The sequence below is a fragment of the Polyodon spathula genome, chromosome 2 (assembly GCF_017654505.1).
Source record: "Polyodon spathula isolate WHYD16114869_AA chromosome 2, ASM1765450v1, whole genome shotgun sequence".
Classification (NCBI taxonomy): domain Eukaryota; kingdom Metazoa; phylum Chordata; class Actinopteri; order Acipenseriformes; family Polyodontidae; genus Polyodon; species Polyodon spathula.
Window position 1 is genome coordinate 6101023 of NC_054535.1, and position 22581 is coordinate 6123603.

The 22581-nt window shown below is 38.4% G+C and overlaps 1 protein-coding gene across 10 annotated transcripts in view; it reads right to left on the reverse strand.

Annotated features, from left to right (window-relative positions):
* Positions 1–22581, reverse strand: part of LOC121329438 (amyloid-beta A4 precursor protein-binding family B member 2-like) — a 117907-nt gene that overhangs the window by 94568 nt on the left and 758 nt on the right. The window contains exon 1 of one of the 10 annotated variants that reach the window (XM_041275022.1): positions 7049–7116. The exons of the other annotated variants lie outside the window; for them this stretch is intronic. The gene's annotated coding sequence lies outside the window, so the exon portion shown is untranslated. Of the gene's footprint in view, positions 1–7048; positions 7117–22581 lie in introns of those variants that run through there. 10 annotated transcript variants of the gene reach the window in all.

Sequence of the window (22581 nt, forward strand, 5' to 3'; positions counted from 1 at the left end):
AGTGTTCTCTTGCTAGTTATTTACTGCCATGGTTTACTTTTGCACTTGCTTCAAAACCAAAATAATCTGGTATACGCTCATTTATTCCATCTACCAGACCAAATAGCCCATTATGGCATACTGAGCTAACCACAAAATAGAAGTCTCTTGGTTTTGGTGAGGTACAAAGAGAATACAAAATTAGAGTTGGACTGGCTACAGAGATGGAGGCAAGAGAACACTGTAGTTTGAGAAATAGTTGCAGTTCTAATCTGGCAGGGGAGAGAGAGAGAGAGAGAAGAGAGAGAGAGAGAGAGATACAATATGTACTGTAACATGATTCCTAATGCAATCTGGTCAACAATTCTTTGTCAAAAAAATCATAAACACAGTAAAACCAGTCTAATCCAACCCCTCTATAAACCAGAATTCTGTAGAATTGTGAATTATTATTCTCTTCTGAAGTCTCTTCTGCCCAAAATCAGTGTCAATCTGGCACTGGGTCATGTGATTTATTTTCTAGGTTTAAAACTAGCAGTAGAAAAATCTGTACAAAAACAAGACGTGAGGCATCAGAGATGAGATTACAAGGCAGAGGTGCCATTTTGATGTTGAACAGCAAATAAATGTCTAAACATCCACACAATGAATGACCTCTTGAAAGAATTGTTGCGCTAAAAAGCTGAATGTTTACCAGAACCAACACAAAACAAGTTCAGTGAAAAATTCAAACAAAAAATATTAATAACTTGCAAGATAAACTGTTTCAGGCAATCTGAAAGATTTCGTTAAAGCATTGTGTATTAAAGTTTGCCGAGGCCTTATTGTGTTTAGTATACAGAGTATGTACAGTAATAATAAAAAAAAATTGTTAACATAGTTACGTCATTTTTCCTATTTTAGGTACAGTACCGATTTTTTTTTTCTACCTTTGTAGTTGTTATCTTTGTAACTAATCGAGCACATTTGTGGTCCCAAGCAATGCCTGACTGTACAGGTTTTACTTATTTATAATACAGATTTTATTTCTAAAGTTCACAATATAGCCTCAATTTATAGCGTCTAATAACAAAAAAAAACAAACAAGTATACATTTGTCAAAACCAAACCAATGGTTCCCAAAGTACAGACCACCAATGGGCAACAAAGTGAATCAAATTTGTACAGATTATCAACGAACCGGTTTTAGACCAGAATCACGCAAGAGAAGATTTTGATACCCAATCTAAAAAATCCTGCACAAACAGAAGAATGGTTCTCAAGGTACTCTACAGATAAAAAGGGTGCATGTAAGCACAAACCAGTCTAACCAGTACCGTTTCATCATTGTGACCATGTATGCAACCATAAACAAAATATGCACTTTCACACTGTGTTTTTGTCTACGGTGGCATTTATTTGGTACCCCTTTCTAATGATCATTTTGAAATTACTGTACAGGCAGAAGATCAAGTTTGTAGCAATGTGTTTCAGGGGGTCTGCAGGCTGCTCTGCGATCAGTGCTATCAGTCTTGGAGAATTTAACAGCAGGAGCAGCAGCTTAAACTAAAGCAAACAAGGAGGCCGATGCAATGACCAGTCACGTGGCTTTCCTTTCAGCGGCCCGACTTCCTTCCACTGAAGGGACTCCTCGGAGAGTTAAAGGTGGCAGCTGTTACTGGTGGAATACAACCAACACAAAAATAGCAAAAAGAAGACAGGTACAGGAGTACTGTTAACAATGACTCCTGTTACCATCCTTCGGCATTGCATTATGAAAAGCCGCCAACACCTTCTACACAAGTTATTACACCAAATACAAATCAAGACATGGCACTGGAGCTCACTGGAATATATAATGCCGTATATCTATCTAAACCAGGGGTCTCTAACCCTGGTCCTGGAGAGCTACTGTGGCTGCTGATTTTTGTTTCAACCAATCTCTCTGTTACTTAATTGAACCAACTACTGGCTTAATTAGTCAAGACTAACAGGTGTTCCAGATCTTTAGCCACTGATGATGTAAAGACAGCTATAAAACCTGATGGATAGGGGCTCTCCAGGACCAGGGTTGGAGACCCCTGATCTAAACTATGTAGTTCATTCAGCTCTTATGGGAAGGGATCAAAACATGTAAATCAGTTGTCTGCAGCCTCCTGCAGAGAGACACTGCAAAGCTTACAATATGTTGGCAAGGCACATGGTAATAACTAATTCCTTTCTTGTCTAAATAGCTGTTGAGTGGCCTCGACTGTGTGAAGTGCTGGTGCTTTTATTCAAGTTTATAGTTTACCATGAAACACATGGTACAGGGATGGTCAACCACACTTAAACCTGAAGGGTGTGGTCCATCCTGATAAGTCACATTTGCCCTTTCGTTCCCTGTGGTGGTAAAGAACCTGCTCCACATGTTTTATGTTCTGTATGACTTATCTTGATATTTTCCTCACTAAAGAAACATGACACTTGAAAGCTAATCATTATTACTTATTTTAACACCGGAGAAAAAAATGTGTCAGGATGACTGCGCAAACCTGGTATTTGGTGACACAGCATCCTGGAAGCGGAGACTGAACAATCCCAGGCTGCCAACATCCTCCAGAGACTGCACGGCTGCATTTAGACTAGACTTAATCCATCACAAGCCTGACAATTACTTGGCAGAGATGCAATGCAGCAAACAATTTGAAATGAGAATCACAGGACAGATCTGCAGATTGTTGCTGCACTAGAAGAGATAACAGTCAGTAAAAGACAGTCTTATTATTTTTGCATGTGTGTGCAGTGGATATAGGTCATGGTGATCTTTTCATGAGGTCGATGTATTTAAAACATGGCATACATGTTTCTAACATACGTGTTAGAAAACCCTTTTTTTTGGTACCTCCATCAGACACATTTGTATTTTTTCTCCACAATACCATTGCAAAGTGATGTACTGGCTTTATACACAGTCTGTGACCCCCATCTTTAATACAAAAGCAAGGTTTTAAATGCCTAGACTATTGTCCACGTTAACAGAAAACCAACCTAGATCTAGTTCTTCCACAATGTCAAGTAGCAAATTGCTTTGTTGAGGTATTATTACGGCAATAAAATGTATACGATTAACAAAATAATTTCTTCATAAAAAGACAAATTGCTTTTGTACTGTTATCTGTTGTATTAATTTCTTTAAATACAGTATTCTCTCAATTTAACATGAAATCATATGAATGAAGATCGCACATGACAACACTATTCGAGGGCTACTCAACCCTGGTCCTGGAGGGCTGCTGTCCCTCCTGGGTTTTTTTTTTCTAAATGTACACTTAATTGATTAATTGGACCAATTAAGCTTCTAATAAGCACTTAATTGGTCCAATTAAGTAATTTGGGGTACAACTGGAACAAAAGCCAGGAGGGACAGCGGGCCTTCCAGGACCAGGGTTGAGTAGCCCTGCTCTAGTCTATAAACAGAGAGGATACCGTGCAGAATGAAGACACCAGTGCAGTACTGTAGATGAGATTATAGTGGGAGCACATCATTCATCAATTTATCTTAAGAACAAGTTCAACTAAAAAGTTGTGACATGGACCATCCAATATCACACAACACAACGCACTACTTAAGCTCTCCTTACTGATAAATAAGCACAACATTTCACCTGAAAAGAACTTCAATACAATTGCCTTGGTCCCTGATTACATTCACAATGTCAGATTATTAAAGTGGATTAGTGTTTCACATTTGTAGGTCAGGTTACCGTCTGGTTGGTCTGTCCGCATAGAACGTCAAATCAATGTGTATCCCCAGAGATAACCCGTTGCTATGATAACGAACAATGCATAACACTTCTTTTGAAGCTGTAAATCCATGTTCACACATTATTTGCACTGCTTTTGTTCGATTACTGTTTTGTTAGCAAATTATACCAAATATCACCTAAGTGCTCGCAATTAAAGCTTTGGGGAATTTAATGATGAAATGCGACATTTATATTTTAGTCTATATATATATATATATATATATATATATATATATATATATATTTATTGTCACCTTTTTGCTCGCCACACAGGCTCTCACGGGTTCTTTTCCCTTCTGAATCACGACCCAACACACAGGATTCTACTGAAACAGCGCTCACGCGCACTTTTAATAAACACAAAATGAAATAAACACAAAACAAACACCTAGCTCCTATTTGGAGCACTCACTAAATATAAACAGGAACCTAACTATCACGCAGGACGGCTAAACCGTTTACCTGCCACAAATATTCAAAAACACCCTTACACAATGCCTCAATACGACTGCTCACTCACACAGTCGGGCTTTTCTCTCAGCAGCCTGGAACAGACTGGCTGCTCTCTCAAATACCCTGCACCTGGCTCTAATTTACAATTACCACCAGGTGCAGGGGATTACTAAACAATAAAACAATTACCCAGTTAAACCCCATAACACCCAAATGTGCATTCTCACAAGGTTTTTAGCAGGGAAGGATTTTAACCCCCTCCCTGCTATCTCACAATATATATATATATATATATATATATATATATATATATATATATATATATATATATATATATATATATATATATATATATATATATATATATATATATATATATATATATATATATATATATACACACACACACACACACACACACACACACACACACACGAAATAAGAGATTGTGCACAATCCATCTTCTGCACAAACATTGCCCGATCTAACTCTTAACTTCATGTTAATGACCAATACAGGTTTCACCCGTAGCTTCTTTGTTCTTTGAAGTAGTCAATCATTAACAGATGAAAGCTTTAAAGTGTGCGTCGTACTGTGCTCTGACTTTATGGGAAAGCATGTTTAAAGCAGAAAAGGAGATTTAATTGCAGCCAGGTTAGAATAGGATCAACCTGCTGTTCCCGTGGGGTTCTCCAATACGTTGGGAACTGTTCTTTGATGCTATAAAGCTGAATTCACTGTGCACAGTCGTGCAATCTCAACAGCATACTGTACCTCCTGAAACACCACCTTATACAGCAGATTGCATTATCCTTAAATTATATTGTACAGCTACATATCTCACCAAGGCACCCACTCATGTCAAGATGGTAAACTGGATTTTACCCCAAAAAGGTCCAAGCCATTTGGTTATTTTGCTTCAAACTCCAAATCACCTGTATCTGGTCAGTGACGGGCATGATTGAGGGGGGTAAGAGACGACAGCAATGGGCTTAATTTAGTCCTTGCCTAATTCAAGAGATTAGTAAATATCCATACTATATTCACACCAATTAAATGTGATGGGTACAGCAGATGAAAACCAATACCCAAATATTGCTAATCTAAAACATGCCCTGAAAAAAAATGACGGTTTTATACACACTGTATAATGATATCCTTCTCAGACCTGTGACTTCTTAAAACAGATGTACAAGAATGCAAGCTTAGACAAGTCGGTTTGCTTCTCTACGGCTGTAGGTTCATAGGCTTCTCCCTAAACTCAATATATGATACATTTAAAAATAATAAATAATGGGGTTATTTCCCCACGCCAGCATACAGAATAACTTTTTCAAACCAAATGTCTATTCATATTCCTTTAACGCAAATCACCCCAAAGTCAACTGTCTCCACCAAATTCAGCAGGGAAGCTGTGACTTGTACCTCAGCAAGCGGCTAAGTATGTTTGAGTCATTTTAAAATACATAATATATAATACACAAATACAAATACACAGACACAATAATAAACTGCACAGGGGCAGAGGGGTACCCCATTCTAAAAAATAAACAAATACATTTATGGCAGGGCTTTGCCCTGCCCCCTTTTCACGTGCAGTGCTCCTCGCCCTGTCACAGACCATTGACATTTTTTTGCCCATGAAAAAGACTGATTAACAAGTTCTTTTGTTTGAAAGGTGTAGGGCAGTGCCCATTTATTTTGCTTCACGACTACCGCACACCTTGCAGATCATGGCCTCCTTTTACTGCATGTAGTCGCAAGGTTATGTCTGTTTGTTTACAGCACTGAAAGGAGGTTTCACAGAGGGAGGTTTGTGTCCTCATAGTTAAAACTACTTTTTAGGGAATGTCAAAAGGGTTACTGAACAAGCTATAGGTGTTCACAACATGACGCATTACCTCCCATTGCTGCCTCCTACAATACATTTTTCAATATAAATCACAATGTTGGTTTTTATATTAATCTGAACAGACAGCAGCAGATACTGTATTGTCAAACAGCAGCAGATAATGTGCAATACTGGAGGCTGCAAAGGAAAGTAAAGCTGTCTTGGTAATGCATACTTGTGAATACATACAGTACACAGAAGCTATGAAAATCATATTACAATATCAAATATATGCATACTGCAAAATCTTGTCTGAAATCAAACTTAAAAAGCTCATCAACTGGGTTTAGCTATTCTTAGACTTGTCACAGTCACGGCTATAATCTTCACATATGGTGTCGTGGAAGCTTGCAATAATAAAAAGATGAAAGAAGTTTAGCTTCCTGCTCAATTTCTCTGCTCTGCTGATATGGGCCAAAGCATACAGTGCAGGGTAGAGGCCAGCCCCTGGAATTCATCCAAGCGTTGCGCTTTTCTAAATGAGGGGAATATTAATAACACCGCAGCTATTTCCTGTGCACATCGGACCCTTACTGTTAAAGCAAAGCAGGCCTGACTACACATAATGTACATGGCTGTACAGATGCTAGGTCACGATAGTAACAATGTTCAGAGGCCACCACATCATTCTAGAACTTTCTATCACTTCCAAGGTTAAAGCAGCAAGTCATTTTGCATACTGCTTCCAGATAAAACAAAAGACCTCAGCCTGTAAAGCACAGACCTCATAGGCTGCAGTAAATGGTGTATCCTATTCATTGTATTTACAGTGCAACAAGTAAAGTTTTAAGGAGAGCCCAGAAGTTACACGCCACAAAAAGACAAACCAAACAAATTAAATGCTGGGCCAAGACGAAAGGCATCAAGACGCACCAGATTTCTTGCCACTGTCGTTTATAGACTTCAGGACATTTTCTTTTCAGTTATTTTTTGGGGGGTAAAAAATGAGATTACTTACTTCCTACTTTCGGTCTCAAACCCTCTTCTCGCTGCTAAATTGAAATTGACGTTCTGAAATGTTGGATTTCTCAGGAACAATGTATAGACCTCTGCTGGCAATGATCCTTAAGGGCAGAAACAACCGAAAAAGATAATACTCAGCTCGTCTAATAATAAAAAAACAGCAATGCTCCAGAGGTGAGAATATCGCAGTCTCTACTTGCAAACCATCAAGCTGTCTGCAAAGTGTACTGAGTCATTTTCACATGTTTAGGAGGGGTCAGGTCTGCTGCCCTTAAATAAAACGACGATCATTTCTTGACATCCCACTTTAAACTTGGCTTTGATCAGTTAATTGTGAATGCACCTGAAACAGCACACTGGAAACTGAAATCACTCCCCACCACAGACAACCTTTAACTGCCTTTATGCAGCTTTTTAGGGAGGGGTCTGCACAGTATCCATTTCATGCAGCATCAGCCTGATAGTTTTGCAGATATGAAATCACTGAATATGTCGGAGCTTCCCTTCAAGATAGAAACAGTGACATATTAAAGTCAGAGAGTAAAATATTGACAAGATGCCATCAATGCAGCAAGCATTTCAGGCTAACCGCATTATGTACCATTATCGCTGCCTAATATCAGGGGGGGGGGGGGGGGGGTTTGCCTGAAACCCAGCATTACAGTGTAGGTAAGGATACCTGCGTAAATGAATGATATAGGCTCTCCTGCTCACATAATAGAGCTTTTCATCATAAATAACAAGTCTTCAATCAATCCAACTTAAAAGCAAACAGGCAAAGCAAGGTCAACCTCGTATATAATAAGTGTTGGCCTTTATTGGATTGTATTATTTTTCAACCACAGACAGATTGTTACTGGCTTATCATAATACTTTAAACGATTATATTTGATCTCTAAGCTCAAATGTCTCATTTTAAAGCCTTCTTACGCAATTGCTTGACCCATTGCTGTATTTGTACACTATTAATACAGGAACAGTTTACAATAAAAAAATATAACCTAAACCTGCAAGTTTCAACTGCCTGAGGTTAGCTATTTAAAAAACACACACCAGAATGACAATAAAGATGTCAAAAACACTGACAGGCAGCAATCTTGTTTGGCATCACTGACCTGGGGCCATAACCTATATCCTGCTGAAGAGTGGGCCATCGTGCAGAAAGCAGTCATGCAGTGTCACTTAAACTGCACCAAACCCCCAAGCAATGCCCACGGGGTCTGTAACAACACCTTGAAACCTGGACTCAATAACAAGCCCATTTCCTGTGTCAGGCAATTCTCTGTCCCAGTGTAATGGAGCATTTTTTATTTGGCAGCAAGATACACTGTACAAAGACACATACTGAGAACGCTGCTTAAAAATCACTACCACTAAATAGGGTATAGATATTGTGTGTGTGTGTGTGTGTGTGTGTGTATATGATGACATGTCAATTAGGCAGGGAGGTTCACAGAACATCCAGGTTTGTCTTATACTCAGGCTCATTACTGACCCTATATGGGCCCTTCAGTGACAGACATTCAGGATTTGACAGCGAGACTGTTATACCAGTACATGGAAATATTTAATCAATTCTTTACATTCAAATACATTTATAGAGTTTAAACCAACACATTACAAAATATTTGGCCTCAAACTCGAATTGCCGGTATGTACTCTGGTATGTGAATCAAGCACACATTACTGAAAGAAAGGATGGGGAGTGCTCGGGGGAGTGCTACTGAGGCTTCCTGTAGACGATATTGACTATTTTTACATCTGACTATTGAAAAACACACTGTCCACCAATTCCTAATAAGTTTACAACAACTTCATACAGTGCAGTTAAAAGCAGCAAGTTTACGTATCAGCCAGTAAATGTACATTAAAAAGTGTTGTACTACATTTTCAGCAAACTGTACAGTATGTCTTATGAAACACAACAGCTTAACAACATTGTTTTCAGTGTTTTGCAGTCATTTTCAACACTAATCAATACAAAATTACTTTCGATGCCTCTCAGCTGACTGGACACTGTTAACTGGTTATTACTTTAAAAGGACAGGCTTGTTTGTGTTCACTACTACTCACAAGGAGCAAGGGATAATCTGTCATGTAAACTTCCATCCCTACCAATCCCCTCCCCAAATAAATGAATGAATTAATCAAACAACTGGACAATAGCTCCAGGGCTTGAGATGTTCTTTCCATCCACAGGCTCCACATGCATCATACTGGTCCAGCAGAATGTTTATTGAGGATAGTTCACCAAATATGCAGTTTGTATTGAAATGTGTTGAATATTAAATAAAGGAACAAGAGGAACTGCAAAAACAAGTAACTACTGGAACATGTAAACATTACATTCATTGTGAACAGGTCATAAAGAGAAAAATAAATCCAAAACTAAACCGCTTTTCAATGCGGGACTCATTTGTAAGCAGGTCCCTGCTTGACTGTTAGCTTGAGATTCATTTACAAGACACATACACTTGTTGAAAGCTGTACACTGTCCCATCCTAAATCGTGTTTTTTTTTTGTTTTGTTGTTTTTTTTTATAATATATATATATATATATATATATATATATATATATATATATATATATATATATATATGATTATATCAAAATTTTTGACATCTGTAGTAAATTACAAAGATATTTTTTATTAATTTTTTTATTAATCTTTGACACAAAAAAAGCAAATTTTATTCCATCATTCAATTCGACACATTTCGTTAATAGCTCAATACTATTGAAGTCATTTTCCAAACCGGCCAGCCCTAAAATATTTGCAACTATAATAAACAATTCAAACATAGTTTTAAAAACAGTAGCAGAATGTCACAGTGTCATCATCGCAAGAAAAAACATTAATCCATCCTGAATTGTACATAAAACATTAACTATCGAAACTATTCAAATCAACAAACACAATCAACTTCAAATTGTGCTTGTCGCTACTGTAACTCAGTCAAGACTGTGAAAAGCTGCTGTAGGTCTTGCTAAATAAACTCTTAGTGGAGGCTTTATGCCGTGGCTACATGTTAACATCGATTATTTCAGTTTTCACGTGTGTGCTTAAAACCTATTTCTTGGACACCGCTTGCCTCTGTGCTGTGACCTTTCAACCGTGGTTTGTTTATTTTTATTTTTTTTTAAAGCGGCGGTGCTTTAGCCCATCAGTGCTCAGTTGCCAAATTTAAAAAGGATTAGCGTTGGCGTATATTTTATGTTTCATACTTATTCTACCATAGCACTTCTCTTACTTACGTCTTGTACACTAGGTATACAGTACATATTTTACTGAAACAATACTGCCGCTATAGGTACTGTGATAGTATTTCACACATTGTCAAATGATCTCTTAACTGAGAAATAAGATCCACAGTGCGGGAATGCCGCCTGACGAACCTTCCAAGGTTCGGAACTACCTTCCAATTCCTGGCTAAAGAAACCGTTCAAACACTGCCCTACTAAAAACTGAGTACGATTACTTATGCTGTGCTTGTACGTACGCAACTTTTTTTATCCGAATGGCTTATGCGATACGATTAATCAATTGAATAGCTGCATTGTCTCTGCGCTAGCCCAATCATAAGTTAGCGAGGTGTGACAAACTGTGTCTGTTTCAAATGCAGGTATTAACTGTAAGTTTAACCAATAGAGAGTCAAATATCTGCCGTTTTACGCAGCTTTCCAATCATAAGCAAGCAGAGGCCGTTCACTGCGTTTGCATGAAAATTGAAGGCGAGTGAGTAACCAAAAGGAAAGTGAAAGATGTGACAGCTGTCCAATCATTCGTGAGCAGAGGCGGGGTTTTAATATGCCGGGTAAGCACTGAATTTCGCCCACTGTTATTGAGAAAACTAATGCATTTCAGTATGTAGAATTTCATTTTCTATCTCTATATATTTTTTATTTCACCAGACAATGGAAACACCGTAGTCGACTTAGTAATGAATCCATGTTCTCTGAATAACTGTGCTGGAGATGAGCGATCTTTAAAACAGAGTAGTGGCGACAGATTTGTCAAATTGAAACAAAGCGATACGCCATCTACACTTTTTAATTTCCGTTTATTCACGGTTATCTGTGTAAACATGCCATTTAAAAAAGATATTTGCATTGTGTATCTTATGTCAATTATTTAAAGAATTATTTAAAAAGCATGTTTTTTTTAATGTGGTGCTGGATGCTATAGAGCATGTTTTTTTTGTTTTTTTAATGTGGTGCTGGATGCTATAGAGCATGTTTTTTAATGTGGTGCTGGATGCTATAGAGCATGTTTTTTTAATGTGGTGCTGGATGCTATAGAGCATGTTTTTTAATGTGGTGCTGGATGCTATAGAGCATGTTTTTTAATGTGGTGCTGGATGCTATAGAGCATGTTTTTTAATGTGGTGCTGGATGCTATAGAGCATGTTTTTTAATGTGGTGCTCGATGCTATACAGCATGTTTTTTAATGTGGTGCTGGATGCTATAGAGCATGTTTTTTAATGTGGTGCTGGATGCTATAGAGCATGTTTTTTAATGTGGTGCTGGATGCTATAGAGCATGTTTTTTAATGTGGTGCTGGATGCTATAGAGCATGTTTTTTAATGTTTTTTAGAGCATGTTTTTTTAATGTGGTGCTGGATGCTATAGAGCATGTTTTTTAATGTGGTGCTGGATGCTATAGAGCATGTTTTTTAATGTGGTGCTGGATGCTATAGAGCATGTTTTTTTAATGTGGTGCTGGATGCTATAGAGCATGTTTTTTTAATGTGGTGCTGCTGGATGCTATAGAGCATGTTTTTTAATGTGGTGCTGGATGCTATAGAGCATGTTTTTTTAATGTGGTGCTGGATGCTATAGAGCATGTTTTTTAATGTGGTGCTGGATGCTATAGAGCATGTTTTTTAATGTGGTGCTGGATGCTATAGAGCATGTTTTTTAATGTGGTGCTGGATGCTATAGAGCATGTTTTTTAATGTGGTGCTGGATGCTATAGAGCATGTTTTTTAATGTGGTGCTGGATGCTATAGAGCATGTTTTTTAATGTGGTGCTGGATGCTATAGAGCATGTTTTTTAATGTGGTGCTGGATGCTATAGAGCATGTTTTTTAATGTGGTGCTGGATGCTATAGCATGCATGTTTTTTAATGTGGTGCTTTTTTAATGTGGTGCTGGATGCTATAGAGCATGTTTTTTTAATGTGGTGCTGGATGCTATAGAGCATGTTTTTTAATGTGGTGCTGGATGATGCTATAGAGCATGTTTTTTTAATGTGGTGCTGGATGCTATAGAGCATGTTTTTTAATGTGGTGCTGGATGCTATACAGCATGTTTTTTTAATGTGGTGCTGGATGCTATAGAGCATGTTTTTTAATGTGGTGCTGGATGCTATAGAGCATGTTTTTTAATGTGGTGCTGGATGCTATAGAGCATGTTTTTTAATGTGGTGCTGGATGCTATAGAGCATGTTTTTTAATGTGGTGCTGGATGCTATAGAGCATGTTTTTTAATGTGGTGCTGGATGCTATAGAGCATGTTTTTTAATGTGGTGCTGGATGCTATAGAGCATGTTTTTTAATGTGGTGCTGGATGCTATAGAGCATGTTTTTTAATGTGGTGCTGGATGCTATAGAGCATGTTTTTTAATGTGGTGCTGGATGCTATAGCATGTTTTTTTAATGTGGTGCTGGATGCTATAGAGCATGTTTTTTAATGTGGTGCTGGATGCTATAGAGCATGTTTTTTAATGTGGTGCTGGATGCTATAGAGCATGTTTTTTAATGTGGTGCTGGATTATAGCATGTTTTTTAATGTGGTGCTGGATGTATAGAGCATGTTTTTTAATGTGGTGCTGGATGCTATAGAGCATGTTTTTTTAATGTGGTGCTGGATGCTATAGAGCATGTTTTTTAATGTGGTGCTGGATGCTATAGAGCATGTTTTTTAATGTGGTGCTGGATGCTATAGAGCATGTTTTTTAATGTGGTGCTGGATGCTATAGAGCATGTTTTTTAATGTGGTGCTGGATGCTATAGAGCATGTTTTTTTAATGTGGTGCTGGATGCTATAGAGCATGTTTACATGCTTACTGTTAATTGGTTGAAACACTAAATGCCAGCCCGCAAATGGGAATGCTAGTTATGTTGCTAAACAGCTGATTCATGACATTATTGCAGGCAGTGCAGATCTACAGTACCATGCTCCCACATAAACTGAGGTTAGCAACAGAAAGATTGCAGCGCAGCCACATCTCCAGCAGCCCCACATCTCATGCCCTCAGGCACAAAAAAAAACAGCAATAAAAAGCATTCGGTGGGTAGGCAGGTGCTAATTTCGAACCCTCAAGCTCAATATAACAGTCCCATTAATTAAATACAGCTTCTCTTTAAACCACAAACATTACACCCTTACTTTAAACTTCACAAATGTTTTTTGCACAAAAGGTGCCAGTGACGCCTGCAATTCCGTCAGAAGAGTCTGGTTTTGTATATTCTTACTGCTGTCGTCAGTCAGTATTCAACCAGCAAGAGAGGCCTAGTCTCTGTTCAGCATTTCCCATCTCTCAGTCTGTACTAGAGTGAAATCACTCATGACGCTCAAAATTTGTAATGTGACACAGGCCTCTACATTCTCTTGAAGTAAAAACAGCGATCTGGCGTCTGGTGCCTTAGGAGTCTGTTTGTATTGGTGGGCGGGAGGGCAGCTAGACACACAGAAAGTTAAAACCAAAAGTGTTACAACACCAGCATGCATCAGAACAAAGGATTCAGTGTCTGGTACCCTCACTTGTAACCTTTCCTCTGCAGACTTCTTCTTATGAAGTCTTTTTTTCATTTACACAGCAGTCCCTGTGGTTGCTCAGAACTAACAAAACATGATCAGGAAAGCAGAAAGGAATGCGCGGCGTGGTGTGCTGTCATGTACAGCGTTCACAGAAACACAACTCTGAGTTCTTCAATGAATGGCATTCTAATTCCAGGTTGAGTGTCGTTATCTCGTAGATCTTGCAGCTAATGTCAGAACTCCCCCATGACGGTGTCCCTCCCCTCACACTGCAAGGTAATTCATTTTGGCGACTGCCAGACACGGCTGATGGAAAGATCATAACGTTTATGTGAACACTGCACCCGTATAGGAGTTTACAGCCAACACAAGTACCTGTCATTTGTGCAGCACAAAGAGTGACATTTACAGAGATAAAAATAATAATACAAATGTTTTTAAAAAGACCGCTTTTATTTTTTTTAGATTCTATTGATTTTTGAAGATTGTTACCTTTATTAAAAATGTGCACCTTTGAATCTAGCACTTAATGAACTTATGCCCATAAATTAACTCGAGTAACAGCCCTAACTTCTATATAATTTGGTGTATACATTTTTGTGTGTAAGTAGATAGATATAGTTTAAACCTTACACCTGCATAGCATTTAAACGTTCATAAAGATTTACCAAAAGCACATCCCTGATGCGTTCCTCCACTCCATCCCCAGTGCACATCCATGTTGAATGGAATGTAAACAAAGGAAAAAATGATGTACTCTTCAGGGTAAACTACTACAGAACATAGCAAACAGACACCGAGGGACCATACTTTAGTATAAAACAATGTAAACGTCAGCACTGCAGCTTGGCACAAACCCATGAGTGAAACTGGCAGCGCATACAGTTTTGCGGGCACTAAGTCAACAGCAAATCAATGGACAGACACAAATTCAATTAGAAGTTCACAGAACACAAATGAATAAGCGTACAGAGGGTCACTACGAGCAGACAAACTCATCTGCCATCTTCATGGCTGCTCTCACACATCTTTATGTGGCACAGCAGTCTTTTCAGAAGCAACATGACGTGTTGGCCAACGCATCACTCTAAACATGCCACAGAGACACAAAAAACCCAGAGACAGCAATGCAGAAAATAGGTCTGAGGTTTCTAATAAGAGGGGGATCGAGCTGTGAATTTTCAGAACGCCAGCCTAAAACCACGTGTAAACATGCACAGCTTTCTGAACCACAAACAAACAAAATAGAACAATTCCATTCTGGAAGGATCCCTGAATAAAAACAATTGACTAACTGTTGACCTTTTAATGGTGCATTCAGTGAAACTCTACAGTGGAGAAGCGCAACAACTGGAATAAATAAGCAGTTTCATACCAACAAACACAATTTCATACAAATTACTAAACCTATTTTAATATTATTCCAAACAGTAAAACCAGCTTGCTTTATTTAGTACAGGAGAACCCTTTCAAACATCAATGGGGGAGAACAGAGAGAGGGGGTAGGTTTCCTGAAAATGTTTTCTATTCATGTTTTAGAAAAGCATCACACAAAGTGTTCTTGTGTGCGCGCCGGGCTTTCAATGCTAAACCCCTACCTAGATGGTCAAACAAAGAAATCTGTGAGGACTCTAAATACTTTAACAAAAACATACTTGATTCACGCATGTGGAATAAGAGCATGTGGAACAACATGTGGTTTAAGCATTGAAGAAGCTGAGCTTATGACTCACACCTGCATTCCATGCAGGGTTTTGGGGGATAAACAGCTAAAGCTGATTACCAGTTTATTTTGCTTCCATCAGTATTAAACCACTTACATTTGATGAAGGTCAAGACCAAAACCAAATTGTCATATGTCCTTAAAAAAAACTTAAATTATGTTTTACCTTGAATTTAAATCAACGTTCGATGGATTATGTTTTAAATCAAAGACCAGTTCAGTTTCCCAATTCAGCACTGCCTATTTGAAATCACAGAAATCACTAGAAAACTCAAAAATAATGCCAGAATCCAGTCTAAATGACCTGGAATGTTCACAAGAGCGATGTGGCGTGTGTAGCTCCCAGTTTTTATTTGTACGCGACTCCTGTGTTTAGATTCCTATTCTGAGAATGAGGCAATGCAGCAGTTCATACCAGGAGCATCAAAAACAAAGACAAAGCCAGCTTATGTACAGTATGTCTAGGAGATTTAGATGACATCTTGACAAACAAAGCAAAGTGGGACTCACTGATGTGCAAAGTTCGCTTCATTGCAAAGCCAGGAGTTGTGTTCGTCTACCATTTTCTGTTTAATTGAAAAGGTGCACTCTTCATCTCATGCTATGAAAGAGTAAAGCTTCAGATTGCACTGTTATTCAGTAAACTGAAGTAGGTGTGCACTTTGAAACTAAACCTACTACAAGGTGTCAATGGGGTTCAGATTTCAGTACAGGTACGTAAACCATATCAAATCCAACGCAACACCAATACTTGTGAAATATTCTACCCAAAAAGAAAACTAGGAAAGTTATTTGGTCATTCTTTATTTATGACATACTGTTGCAGTAGAAAGTTATTGGTAACAATATTTAATCAGTGCTACATGCACCCAATTTTTGGATATTAATTAACATTGTTGCCTTCTCATGAACAGATGAATAGTCACCTGATAATTCCAAATCTCAGGGATCGTCTGAGCCAATCAGGTTCTTAGTAGAACAGTTGTTATCCTATGGTAGATGCCCTCAAAGCTAACAGGACTAGAATCTTGAAACTTGCTTTGAACAGAGACAAGCATTTCAAGCAGCCCAAGTAATGCCATCCAAGATACAATACAAAAAGGTTCTTGTATAAAAATAAAAAAAAATCTTCACCAGCAGTCACTACATGCAGATAACTGGCCTGATATTTCATAGCTGTTACCACTGTCAGTTATCTAGCAGGTAAAGCCACTGCATCCGACTTCAATTTTTAAACATTTTATTGTTGACACATTAAAAGAAGGGGTGGTAGTAGAATTTCTTTAAAACACAACTTACCTATTAACAAATTATGCATGTCCTGCACCAAACAAAATGGCTTTATATTAAACTGTTGATCTTGTTTCTTACAGTGCCACCTTCTCACGTAGTCCTCTGTGTTTATAAGAGGGCAGTCTCAAAAGCGAACTCAACATAATTATTAAAAGCTCCCTGTAACGATCTTCGGAAGAAATTATACTACTTTTGGGCCTACCTTATTGGCCAATAATAATAATAATAACAATTTGATGTAAGATTTTCATTTTCGCTCATCTTCCCTAGAAAACAGAATTCAAAAGAGATTAAAATCACCAGTGAATATAATGAAAGTGGAGAAACTTGCCAGAAGCCAAAGAAGCCTTGAGCAGCCTGCCTTACATTTAAGCTATTAAACACTAATACTGAAGAGCTCTCTCTATTATTTATAAGACCCACGGTGAAGCCATGGGTGCTTTACGCTCTTGTGGGCCATTAACTCATCAGCAAAGAATTAACCAGGCATGTTCTAATGCCATTACTGTAGAGCTGGAACTAGGTGGATGGGAACAGAGCATACAATAAAATGGTGAAGAATCAATGTTGACTTCTTAAAGGCTGAATTCTATAGAAGTGAATTATCCAGGAGTGGGGTTTTATTTGAGTCACAGTAGACATGGCAGATGTTTCTGGTTAACCTCTGTGATTTCACGCAGGTATCGAAGAGCTTTTAGTCATCAGAGCGCTTTTATGTCAATTTACATACAGTTCTATGGACAATCAGTAATTCCATAGTTTGACATGAACTAATGTCTGGGTCATTTTGTGTGGCCCCCCTCCCCAGTAACAGTTCTGCATACACATTAAACACCACCTCAAGCACGACTGTACTTCTCATTAAACATTTCCACAGCAACAGCTTTGATTTGCAGTCTCTGGAGCACTTTAAACCCTTTTTCATCTCCTGTTACAGGTCTGAACTGATAAACTGTTTACACTCTTGTCCCTATTGCAGCAGAATCCTTCTTTTGTATCAGAGAAGGCAGCTGGCAGAAGCAGAATCAGCAAACCCTTAATGAGCGACTAGCGCATCAGTAGTTTCAACTGGTTCATGCTGCACAATCTCATTCGCCAAATTACCAGCTTTAAAACCTGCCCGCCAGGTGAAGACCAGCCTCAGTCACTGACAGTAGCTTAATGTCACACTGGCTACTGGTGATTACATACAGAACCTACTGTACTGCATGTGGCTCACATACACTAGTGCTGCAACATTCAAACATGAGCAGTTATCATCAGCTAGGTGCACCCCAAATCAGTTAAAGGAAAAATAATTTAAAAAATCACATTCAATAGGTAATTGACTATGAAAAAGAGTTCATCATCAAGATGACAAAAACTGCATGAAAATGACTGCTTTATTGCAAAACAATCCATTTTTGTTCTATGAAAGGAACAAAATATACAGTGCTACCCTGTGACAACGTGACCCCTTATAGTGCGGAATCAGATAATACAGTAAGGTCGTGGCTCCCATTTCCCCCACAATGCAATTTGACTCACAAACGTTGGGTTTTATTGTTGTTTTACATTATCGTATTCAAACCCATTTAAAGCTCCCGTGCTTGCACTGTATTTTTTTTTTCTAAAAGTAAAAACAAACTGTCCATTAATGTTACAAAACAAGTACGAAACAATACAAGTGTGTATAAATGTCCTTGGATTCTGTCCTTGGATTTATTTCCAGTGTACAACATTTATTATAAAAAATATACAATTTAAATAAGAGTGGTGTAAACTTTAAACTGGTGGAATTGCAGTTTCTATTATACTGTATATATTGTAATGACCCGGGATTTATACTGTTACACAACTGGTCTACGGACCCTCTGTGTGTGTGTGTGTGTGTGTGTGTAAGCAGGGAAGCGGTAAGCTTTCCTCAGCCGGGATTGATTGACATCTGGGTAGACGGGGATCTGAAAGCCCCCATCAATGCAGACAGAGCTGACAGCTGAGTCAGACATGCTGCTGTGTGAATGTGAGGGACTGTTTGTTGTTATTAGTGTGGCCCGGGCTGACAGGGGCTGGGAATAATAGTCCCAATAAACCGTTGATTAGAGTACCTGCAAATTGTGTGCGTCTCATTCCTTCATTTTCCACAGTACACTGCAATATTAAATTTGGCTGGTGGGCATCGTAAATCATTTCAGGAACAAAAATGCCAATATTGATTATAAAGCGAAACACAAATAACGTGGTCGCCAATGATGGACTCCAACAACCGCGTTATAAGGGGTAGCACCGTATGTAATATTGCTGAAGATTTTTTTTTTTTTATAGTAAGTCAACACTTTAAGAAGTGGAAGGAAGAAAAGTACAGTGTAAAATTAAAGGAATTGCTATAATGAAAACTTGCACGAGGCTGCTAAGTGGACTTAATAATCACAGCGTTGCAGTCACGAATGAGAACTTGTAATGCTCTTTGAATCTTACCTGCAATTGCCAATTATAGCTCTTAAACAGCTGCTGCTTCTATATGGCACATTATGAGGCATACACTAAATAACTCAACCAAGGAAACTGACTATTTAACCATGTTTATTTCTACAATGTCCTCTATTCTTCACTGTGCAACATGTGACAATCTTTGAAGGGAAAACCTAGAGGCCTGTAGTAGGGAAATGAAGTACTGCAGATGGATTCTGTGTGCCTAAGGCTGCATTCGTTCCACTGACCTGTTCACACCCTCCCCACTTTCTGCAAAACTAAAGGGCGCTGCCATTAGTGTCAGAAACACTCAGGTATACTGTAAAATACAGGCTTGCATAAATCTGTACAAGCAAGTTACACAATACAGGAACACACACATCTCCTGGTTTATACATTTTGTGTTGAAGAAAGTACTGATTAGAGGAAAAACCTCAGAATGGAGTGTGGTAACCAGCGGTGTACCACAGGGATCAGTATTAGGTCCTCTGCTATTCCTAATCTACATTAATGATTTAGATTCTGGTATAGTAAGCAAACTTGTTAAATTTGCAGACGACACAAAAGTAGGAGGAGTGGCAAACACTGTTGCAGCAGCAAAGGTCATTCAAAATGATCTAGACAAGATTCAGAACTGGGCAGACACATGGCAAATGACATTTAATAGAGAAAAGTGTAAGGTACTGCACGCAGGAAATAAAAATGTACATTATAAATATCATATGGGAGATACTGAAATTGGAGAAGGAATCTATGACTCAGAAATGTCTTCATCTAGACAATGTGGGGAAGCTATAAAAAAGGCTAACAAGATGCTCGGATACATTGTGAAAAGTGTTGAATTTAAATCAAGGGAAGTAATGCTAAAACTGTACAATGCACTAGTAAGACCTCATCTTGAATATTGTGTGCAGTTCTGGTCACCTCGCTATAAAAAAGATATTGCTGCTCTAGAAAGGGTACAAAGAAGAGTGACCAGAATTATTCCGGGCTTAAAAGGCATGTCATATGCAGACAGGCTAAAAGAATTGAATCTGTTCAGTCTTGAACAAAGAAGACTACATGGCGACCTAATTCAAGCATTCAAAATTCTAAAAGGTATTGACAGTGTCGACCCAAGGGACTTTTTCAGCCTGAAAAAAGAAACAAGGACCAGGGGTCACAAATGGAGTTTAGAAAAAGGGGCATTCAGAACAGAAAATAGGAGGCACTTTTTTACACAGAGAATTGTGAGGGTCTGGAATCAACTCCCCAGTAATGTTGTTGAAGCTGACACCCTGGGATCCTTCAAGAAGCTGCTTGATGAGATTTTGGGATCAATAAGCTACTAACAACCAAATGAGCAAGATGGGCCGAATGGCCTCCTCTCGTTTGTAAACTTTCTTATGTTCTTAAGATGGCACTATAGGTAAAAACAGTATTCGTTCAAAAACATAAAAATCAGGATGGCACTATTCATTGTTCCATAAAAAAGGAATAATATGATAAAGTGAGTGTCATTAAAACTAAAATATAAATGTGTATGTATAGAACGCTCCGTTTAGGCCAATGAATTATCATTTTAATAGCCAAATGGTTTGCAGACCTAACTCCTCCTGGAATCACAGAACTACAAACTGTCCTACAAAGTAAAAAAACAAAACAAAACAAAAAAAACAAAGCATGTATTGCGATAGGGTTTTGTATTACAAAATTCACTGTTCATGGAAAGTCACATCCAGTGTGGCATTTATTGCAGACAACAAGAAACACCAATCTCTTACACAGTTTAAGCTGCTGTCCACCACACCTCTGTGTGGTAAATACACTAGGGCTACCTGGTCCCTCTCCTGGCAAAGAGTTTATTTTGCTGAATCAGCCCCCTCCAAAGAGAAAGCTGCTGGATTTATTATACTGTAAATGAGCCCTGACAAAAAGATACAAAAATGTGATTGCTTAAGCATATCCTGTGCCAAACTGACATTTCTAATCCAAACTGTCTCAGATTTCCAGAGCATGAATCAAATTCTGACACACATTTTCCACTACTAATTTTATTAAATGTAAAGTGACTTAACATGAAGGCATCCCAACCACTCACTGCTTGGGTCAGCCCTCACTTTTTATGACATGGGTCTTAAGAAGGGTGGCCACCTGGCCCCATAATTCTGGAACACTGCGAGACAGAACACCATTTTGAAGTCGCCTTTAAACTGAAGGAAATCAACATGTGAATTAAGCATATATAAAAAAATATATAAAATAAAAAGCACATGCTTATTCAAGATACTTTTTTTATTTTGTAAGATTTGTATTATCACAATGATTCGGATAATTAAGAAGCAGTATGAAACTAAGCAAGTGTTTAGTGCTCAATTCATGTGTTTATTTCTTTCAGTTTAAGGGCATCTTAAAAACCCTGTCCTGTCCCAAAGTGTTCAGGAATTATCATGGGGCCAGGTGGCAACCCTAGGCTTACCGGAATGCAGATCAGTTGGAAAGATACAAAAGCAGTCCTATAAAACATGTCAAGTCACAGAAAAAAAACAATTTGAACATAGGCAATGAATATATGACAGTCATGATTCTGTCATATGTGTTTTCCGGCCAGCAAACCACTGTTGTCCTTTTATCAGATGATAATTGTGGCAATGTTCCAGCACTGCATCTGAGCACCAACCTCTACCGAGCAAGCTTTGTAATACCCTTGCTTGCACCCTCTGTCCAACCACTGGCTTTAAACTGCAGAGTTAAACACATGTTAACTCTGCAGACTGAAAGACTGTGGCCCAGAGTGATCACTGTCAATTCCAGAGGACCTGGAAGCAGTTTGCAAAGGCTGGAACAATGGGAACAATGATTCTGGCTGGAACAAACATGCAATAGACTGCCATAAACTCACACTGGGGGAAAAGAAACCAGTTGTGTTTTCTACAAAGCTCTAAAATTGTGATCTGCTGAAGAAAGGTTACAAACGAGAGGAGGCCATTTGGCCCAACTTGCTCATTTGGGTGTTGGTAGCTTACTGATCCCAGAGTCTTGAAGGATCCCAGGGTGTCAGCTTCAACACATTACTGGGGCGTTGGTTTCAAACTCCCACAATTCTCTGTAGAAAAACTGCCTCCTATTTTCTGTTTTTAATTATTTTTTCAGGTCGAAAAAGTCGACACTGTCAAAACCTTATACATCATAATATACCGTATATATTTTTGACAAAGACGGCAGGAGATGCTCCTTTATCATGAAAAAACACGTCGAGCTATTAGATCACTCTTAACTTAGAAACCTTTATGATGCGTATTTACATTTTTTAATACC